At 41.9% G+C, this 8,249-nt stretch overlaps 1 long non-coding RNA gene across 1 annotated transcript; it reads right to left on the minus strand.

Moving 5' to 3' along the window:
* Positions 1-693: 693 nt before the first annotated feature.
* LOC131673497 (uncharacterized) lies at positions 694-5,144 on the minus strand. Its single transcript, XR_009302715.1, has 3 exons — positions 5,067-5,144; positions 996-1,019; positions 694-751 (listed from the first exon to the last, which is right to left on the minus strand). It is a non-coding gene; the product is annotated as an uncharacterized LOC131673497 (long non-coding RNA).
* Between the last annotated feature and the right edge of the window lie 3,105 nt (positions 5,145-8,249).

Genomic DNA, 8,249 nt, shown 5'->3' on the forward strand with positions numbered 1-8,249 from the left:
ATCGTTTAGCGTTGATAGCTCCGCTTGATTTAGCGATACGTGGCAAAGATAACAAATTGTTCCAAAAATGTCACTCCACGGCCAACGGGAAAGAAAGAAAGAAAGATATAAACAAAACGATGGGAAAATCGTATCGATCTCCGCAAATCGCAAGTAATGGGAAGGTCAATAGCACAATGATTCGAAGACCTCGATCCAGATTCTTTTCTAGAGATCGACTGGAATTTGATTTCCGCGCTTGATGCAAGGAATTTTTCACAAGGACAACGGGCGAGCGGATTCATCCCTCAGAGACTCATGATCATTCGCGAAGGATGAATTTACTTCATTCTTATCGAAGTCGAGCAATTTTGTATCATTTGTAATTATCTGCATACCGTAACGATGTCTTTACTGATAAGAATTAAGAAAGGATAAGAAAAGTTACAGTTGTTAACTTACCACATCCTTATCGGATCTCGCTCGCTACAAATAAAGCAGAGAAGTGTGTTAGTAGATTATTATGTCAGTTACATATAATGATTCAAGAATCAGTTATTTGCACGATAATAAAAGTGAAAAAATGGAATTGCGAAAGTGCGAATGGAAGTGCATACAAGTGCAAGTAGGAGTGCTTGTACAAATAATATAAGTGAAGGGGTGCGCAGGGGAACAAAGTATGTGCTTGTGTTTCTGTATAAAGAATGTATACCTTGTCTGCGGGGGCAAGTGCCGTGGGCGTCGTAACTTGCTCTGGATTATCATCCTTCGACTGTTTGCATTATTCGTTTGGATTGAAAATAAGTTGTTTTTTAATTGTTGAGTGTTAGTGTGATTTTTATGGATGCAGAATACTTAATTCGTTTTGATTGGAACGTACTGTTTGGTTTCGGGAGATACAATGCGACATTGATTTTAGTGTTATGTTACTGTTTGTCTCAGCTTTAACTTGAATCGAATGAATACGTTTCAATCAAATCACAAGCGATCTGTAGTTAGTAACTGAAATTTATTACCTTTTCGGTATCCATATTATGTTGCTACAAACAAACAGAAAAAACGTTTATCAGTTAGTAGATGTTAGTAATAATTTCGTGTAAAAAAGTAAGCAATGAGCCTTCGGTCGGCGGTATAAACAAGTAGAAAGTGATCAAGTGGATTAAAGACGTTGCAAGCTTCTCACGATCGTTGAAATAATATCGTGGCGAATTTCCAAAATCATTTTGGCTAAGACCAAGGTCGGCCTGGCCTGCGACCAAACTGCTCCACCTCATGCGAACGCGGCTCTCATCGTTAATCGTTACTTGCTTACTTGCCTCAACGTGTGCCTCAATAATCAAGCTGTTCCTTATGATCGATTAAATGAAACTTGCTGATCGTAACCATGCTGAACAACGAAATCAGCTGTCCAAGAATAAAGTTTGACAAGTGTACCTATAAGATGATTCGGGGTAATATGACAGTGTGGGGAATATGCCACTTTGCGATATCTCCTATAATTATAAATAGATATGGATATGAGCAAGATTGAGGTGTTTATTATAAACAGCTGACCATACCGCGTAAATACTACAGTATACTGACGTAGTTTTCAGTTGCTTTCTAGACATAGTTTCATAAACTTGGTGATAATCTAAAATTTTCTGCTACTTTAAGGTTTATTTTCTTCCATAGTTATACGTTTTTCTTAATACGAGTTTTTTTTTTTTTTTTTTACTTTAAGATTTTTTAGCGCATTCGGGGCAAAATGCCACAAAATGAGTTGGGGTAATATGCCAGTGACATTTTGCTCCGAAATCGAAAACATAATTTTATAATAAATTCATCGCTATGTAAGTACGTGTTTTATTCTCAATGAGCGGGACAAACGAATTCAAACTTGCAAGACGCGTATTGCCAACGAGATCCAAGAACGTACATGCAGATCGAGCCTCTATATCGTGGGTTGCCCGAAGTAATAGTACACAAATGCCCATTGTGATGTGCTCGCACTGGAGGTATAAACGCAATTTGTATAGGAAAAATAGTCACGACAATTCTCATGCTAGCGAGGAAACTTCCGCGAGAGCGTCGTTTTCGCGCGCGGCAAACACCTCATTTGCACAGAGGGGCAGCGAGATAAGCGCGCGCCGCGCGGGTTCGCGCACGGTCATTCATCCTACGCGCGCGAACGCACGCACGGTCGCGAAAATTATTCCGCCGCGGTGCGGCCGCAGTTTTTTCATTCGGATCGGGCAACACATTATCGCCGGGTACTCTTCCTCGACGAGAGCAGCGAGAGAATCGCGTTTCGCGAGCCCAATTTACCTCTGCTTCTCGTATACGTCGGACTTGCTCTGCGCGAAAATTCCACGAGCCGGCGACGCCTTCGAAACGAATCGGACGAAACGGCGCGATAACGAGATTTTTTTATTTCCGAGACCTGTTTCGCAAGCGCGACACGCAGGTTAATTTTCATTGCGCTTACGAACCCGTGGAGCTTGACGCGCGCGCTTAAGCATACTTTTGTATTCAAATAAACGCAGCATTATCGAAAACACGCAGACGGATATTCTTTCCTCGAGACCTATTTTTCTCTGTTGACGTGCACGCGTGGACGGGGGAAAAAAATGCTGGCGGTTGCACAAGGTGAACGCGCTGATAAAAATTAATTGCGAAGAAAGGATGCCGCGGCGTCGACGTTGTAACGAGCGAATCTTCGGCGAAACGCGATGGATTGGTCGAAAAAAAAAAGCAGTACATCGCGGATTCTATTTGATTGCTTAACAAGCGGCAATCTACATAGTTGGCCGCTTAATGAATTAATCAGATCGCCGCCAATTTAGCGTCGCGCGATAACTGCTTCGCGCGCGCTCACAGCATCGTTTGCCTAAACGAGATTCCGCGATTCGTCTTGGCGCATTCGGGCAAGTTTTTGCGCCTCTCGACTGCCGCTCGCGGGCATGCGTCAGGCCGCTCGGGTCCGAACTGCGCGTACTTCCGGCGCCGAGAGCCCGCGAGCAGCCAAATAAGAATAGATCTGCGCGCCGTGACTTTCGAGAGAGAAACAAAAATTGTTAATTTCGCAGAAGCTAGTATTCACCGCGCGGAACACGCCGATAACGCGAAAAGATAGCCCGGACAGTTTTCTCTCCTGTTGCTGATACACGCGCATGCGTGAGAGAAACGAAAGTCGTGCTAAGGTCAAGGGTAGATACTCGCAAGTAATGGAATTTCTAGGATCTATTGGGAAAAGTTTTTTGTTGCTGTAAATATGTAGTTAAAAAAAAATTCTACGTGCGATTTTCATTCTGTATAAGAGGCGTCAAACTCAGCTGCCATTAGGATAATTGAGAACTTCGTAAGTCAAAGGAACGAAAGGTTTTCTAAGAACGGAGTGTGGAAATAGCGTCGACGAGTCTTGTGGGTTACGTGCTTCTATTAAAAATTTCTCACGGAGGAGAATTCCTCTTACATTAAAAATTATGAATTGTGAACTGAATGATGAGTTGAGAATGTGATTTGAAAGTTGTTAGTTGAGATGATTAAGGAAAGTTCATAAATTTTGATAAAATCATATATCGCGATTACGTAATTGAATTGGATTTTCCTTAGTTAAGTTGTTCTTTTGAATATCATTGATTTTTTAAGAAGCACATTTAGGAAATATTATAATTTATTTTAACCGTTACGCTGTAAAATTTATTTCAAGTTCATTTTTTTACATACATTTTTTCACCGTGTTCATTCACTATATTATTTTTAGATACAACAATACATTATTCAGTAAATTTTCCTATGCTTATAGACAAGAACCATATTGACCACGACGATTAACAAGAGCAAGGTAAAAAAATATTTCAAAGAGATCCTTTGTGCATGTACAACAAGGTAACTTTTATTCGTTGCTATATACCATATAAAGCTACTCGAGGAGTATCCACAAGTCTGAGGATTTTGAGCCACGTGCATTTAGTCACGTCCACGTCTTCCTGGATTACTCAAGAAGATTGAATAAATATTTGAAGATTGAAAAAGCACAATAAATTTAGTTTGTTTTTATACTTTGCAAGATAAAGTTTGACCTACAGGTGAAACAATTTACATATTGGCAGCTTATATTACACGGTCATGAGCTTTGACGTAAAAGTTGTTAAATAACATTAACATAATTAATTATACGATAACTTATTCGACGACGTATTTACTTTGCAAGTATTCAAAGTGCCGCAAGTGCAGTTGTAAAAATGAAACTCGAAATGATTAATGAAAAAACATCGTATGTAGCAATTTTTTTCTTAGTATTATTACATTAACTTGAATTCTTCAGTTAAGCTAGTCAACTGCGTACTTGCAGTTTAAAATAAAGCTTCAAAGGTTTTATAGGTTTTCGCTACTCTTTCGCCAATCCGATTTCACCGTCTGTACGCGAAACAACGCCACTCTGATTTATTTTATAACAGACATATTGTTGAGCGTAAACAAATCTACGACTTGACTGCGTAACGAGGTAATGAGACACTGAAAGCTGCGAAATGTCGATTTGCAATCTTACGTAACTGCAGGGTTCGCGCGACGACAGGATTCTTTCGTTCTTGATACGTTCGCGAATGGAAAAACAGGCCAGCGGCTCATTTTTGCATGGAGTTCAATGGAACCCACGTGCTTACATGTTTCAGTAGTAAACTTACTTTACGGCAGGCTTTATGCGCTCGGAGCACCTTCGTTGCGGAATACACGAGAGTTTAAACATATTCCATAAGTGGCGGAAAATGTTGGCCAAGTACATTACGGCTAATCGTGGAAGGATATGCCTTGCGTTAAAAATACTTTTTTGCCATGAATTTTCCTGCGAGCTAAATAGGCTTTCGGTCACTCCCCGTGGTATGTCAGTCGGGCGAATATCCTCGCTTATGTATACGATACAGACGGGACCTGCGCTTCTAACCTATATTCCGGCAACGAAAGCCACCTACTCATCGATCCCTCGGCGAAGGAGCGAAATTGAAATTATCCGGCCCGCGCTCGCGACCCTGAATCGCGAGCAGCGTGATGCGCGAAGGCTCATTCGACCGAAGAAGATGAACGTTACATGGTGCGAGACTCACCCCTCGAGAAAAACCGTGCGTACAACTCGTGGCACACCAACTCCACCACTATTACTGTTCCGACGGAGCAGACCTTCGATCTGACACTGAACCGCCCACCCCCTTTCATCCCCTGCGCGCGCGCACGAGGACGGCTGTGCGCAGACGCCGAATTTCCCAGCCGATGTGGCGTCGAGGGTAGTTTCACTGTGTTGTGTTGTGCGTGTGTGCGCGTGTGCGTGCATGTGCGCACTTCTGGGGTGGGTTGGGTATGTGTTTTCCGTTAGTTTCTTTACTTCGAGATGTTTTTTCTGCTATATTTGTGGAGATTCGGAGGGAGTTGATTTGCTTTTTGGATATGTCGTCAATGATGACAAATCTGCAATTGTTATCATGTGTTGTCGTTGGCTATAAATGAGTGATGCAATGACACGAGATTTTTTATGTTTTTGCAATCGAGAATTAACTAAGAGTAGAAACAAACAGTTTGTTATAAATTGAGTAAATTTCGTAATGTTCATAGTCACTTGCAATAGTACTTAGATTCGAGTACTCTATAACTGAAAGTTATTACGCAGCGAATATGAAGTTAAGTCTATGTTTGCAGATAGTTTGTTATACATATTTTTTTTCTAAAATTAAAAATATTAGTCAAGTTAACGAGCAAAATAATGATTATAAAAATTTAGAATCATTTCAAAAAAGTTTGACAATAAGTCACGAAAAATCCACACGATTTTATCATCCTGACCGCAAGTACCAGTTAATCTGACTTAAACGGGATCTGGCAAAGCATTTTTTACTACATTTGGAAACTTTCAATGTTTCATCTATGCCTGGCGTAACTTCGAAAGGAAAAGGAAGAAAAATGTCGAGTCAGATAAGCCGAAAGGTATGTCCTCGCTCGCACCGGGCGACGTCACGTGGCGCTCTCTTTGGTCGATATTGTACTTACACACTTACACACGCACGTGAATGCTGGCACACGCTAACGATCGGCTGGTCGATGACGCTGTGGTAACGTCATCGTACACGCCCCTTCTTTGCCACCGAAAATGCGGCTTTCGCAACGCGCCTCAGCCGCTTCGTTCAACATTAAGTTATCGTTGACAATTATTGGTTAATCGCGATAGCTCGCAGCTTTTTTTTCGGTAGATAAGCTGGATTTATGAATCTGTTTGGTTTACGTTGCAGCAATGCCGGAATAAATAAGTGCGACGCGCTGAGCTTCCGACTAAGTCCATTCAGATGTAATTGTCTACATGGTTGCAAATAAACGTCGAAGAACTGCGAGATGTAGCTTTACATATAAGTATAACGATTTTATGGGCTTTCCTGTTGTAGACGTGACAGTACAGAAAAAAGTTTATTTATCTTTCAATTTACAACGCCGCGGAATTCGTAAGGTTCATCTCACTCACTTTAAAAGCGTATTAGTTCTTATCGAACAATAGCGTAGTCATAATTGAGCATTTGAAAAGTGGGGTGAGTCGTTTTTCTATTTCGGTCTATCGCAGTACGCGTTTCGCGTTGTTGGCCAGGCTCCAGAATTCAAGAAATCTCTTTGATTCTGAGCGGATCGTTATCTCGGGGAACGAAATGTCGACAAACTCCTATACTTTTTTTCTTTTTCGTTACACCCGTCATTATTTTCATCGCAAGAGTAATCTTGACAGTATTGTTTTCACCGTGGAAATGTTAGCTCGCGTGGAGTTAGCGACGAGATACAAAAAGTGGCATGTATGTATCAAAATCCGACCGGCTATATCGCCTCCCAAAAATCGAATCCTAAAAATAGCCTGACTCGCGATTTTTCTTTTCGCTCCCTCTCCTCAGTCTCTCGGTGTAAATAAGCCATTTGTATAGGCGTACGCAGAGAGGCTCGGTCGGGCACGTGACGACGATCACGTAAGCGCTCGTGCCACGTGACGCCGATTTTCTGCTGCTACATATGTAGTTGTACAATCCCAGTGCCGTATGTATGTTAAAGGGCCTTTAGGGCTCCCTTAAACGCACGCCACGATTTGCAGCATTTCGAAAGATGAGTAATGTTCCTAAGCGGCGCGATCAATGATCTTCGTCTCGTTTTATTTTCAGCGAATTCCCGATAACGACATATCACTGATACTATTAATCTCAGGTTCTCGGCGCGAAAGTGATTGCATCATTGACAGTCGAAGAGAACGTCAGCTGCGCTCTCCTCGGAGATATTGTTCCTAATTTATTAAGCTTATTTGCTCGTGAACGCAAATATTAGTTCGAGCTTCAGCCTGTTCTTTACTCAGCAAACACTCGCAGTCGTCATTAATCCATCGTTGAGAGGAAAGCTCTTTTCTGCGCAGCCGCGAGAGAAGGAGAAAAGGTGTAGAGCTGTGAGAAAGAAAATCGCTTTGAAGCCACGCTGGATTTACTACGTTTGTTTTCGTGATAAGAATAGCTATTAAAAATGAAATGTCAATGTTGAGCGTGCGGCAGCCTACCTCGTAAAGATAATGACTGTTGGAAAAATCAATATAAGTTTTATCGGGACCATTTCTAAGATTCATAGTCGACGAGGTCCAATCAAGCGTGTAACTCGCGGGACTAGCACCGAGTTACGAAAAGCTTTATTCGTTTAATGCAAGGTTTATTACATGCATTTGCGAATATTAACGAGTATTCGTGAATGAATGAATAAAATCGCAGTCAATGAGAAAAATCAAATTATGTATCATTTTCTGCTAAGCAAACCCGCAAAAAAAAAAAGAAATGTATCGTGACAGTAGGTACTTTGGCATACAACGTCGCCCCTACGAACACATGACAACCTGTATCGCACGTAAGACGTTACTACACCCACACATTCGCCAAAGTAGTAGTAGTGGGATGTCGAGCCCCCAGACGAGCCGTCAAGTATCCACCAATGGCATAGCAGCTCGCGCCAGTCGCGGGCAACTTTAATCGAACCCGCGCTTGACCTACGCCGAGGACGACGAACAGAGAGACGAGGCCTCCAATGATTGAACCTATCGTAAATGCTCGTTTTCTTTTATCTCGTTCGATCGTGTCGGGGATGGAGAAGCCGCGACGACAACTTATGCCGTGGGTGTGTCGCAGCTTACGTAACTACGACGTATCAACTTCAAACTTGTCAAATAGCTCTGCGCTGTAATTTCATATTACTTCGTCGCAGTTTCAAGAGGAAATTTTTTTTTTCTCACGTCG

The sequence above is a fragment of the Phymastichus coffea genome, unplaced genomic scaffold (assembly GCF_024137745.1).
Source record: "Phymastichus coffea isolate CEN01 unplaced genomic scaffold, Cenicafe_Pcof_1.1 PCOF00180, whole genome shotgun sequence".
Lineage (NCBI taxonomy): Eukaryota > Metazoa > Arthropoda > Insecta > Hymenoptera > Eulophidae > Phymastichus > Phymastichus coffea.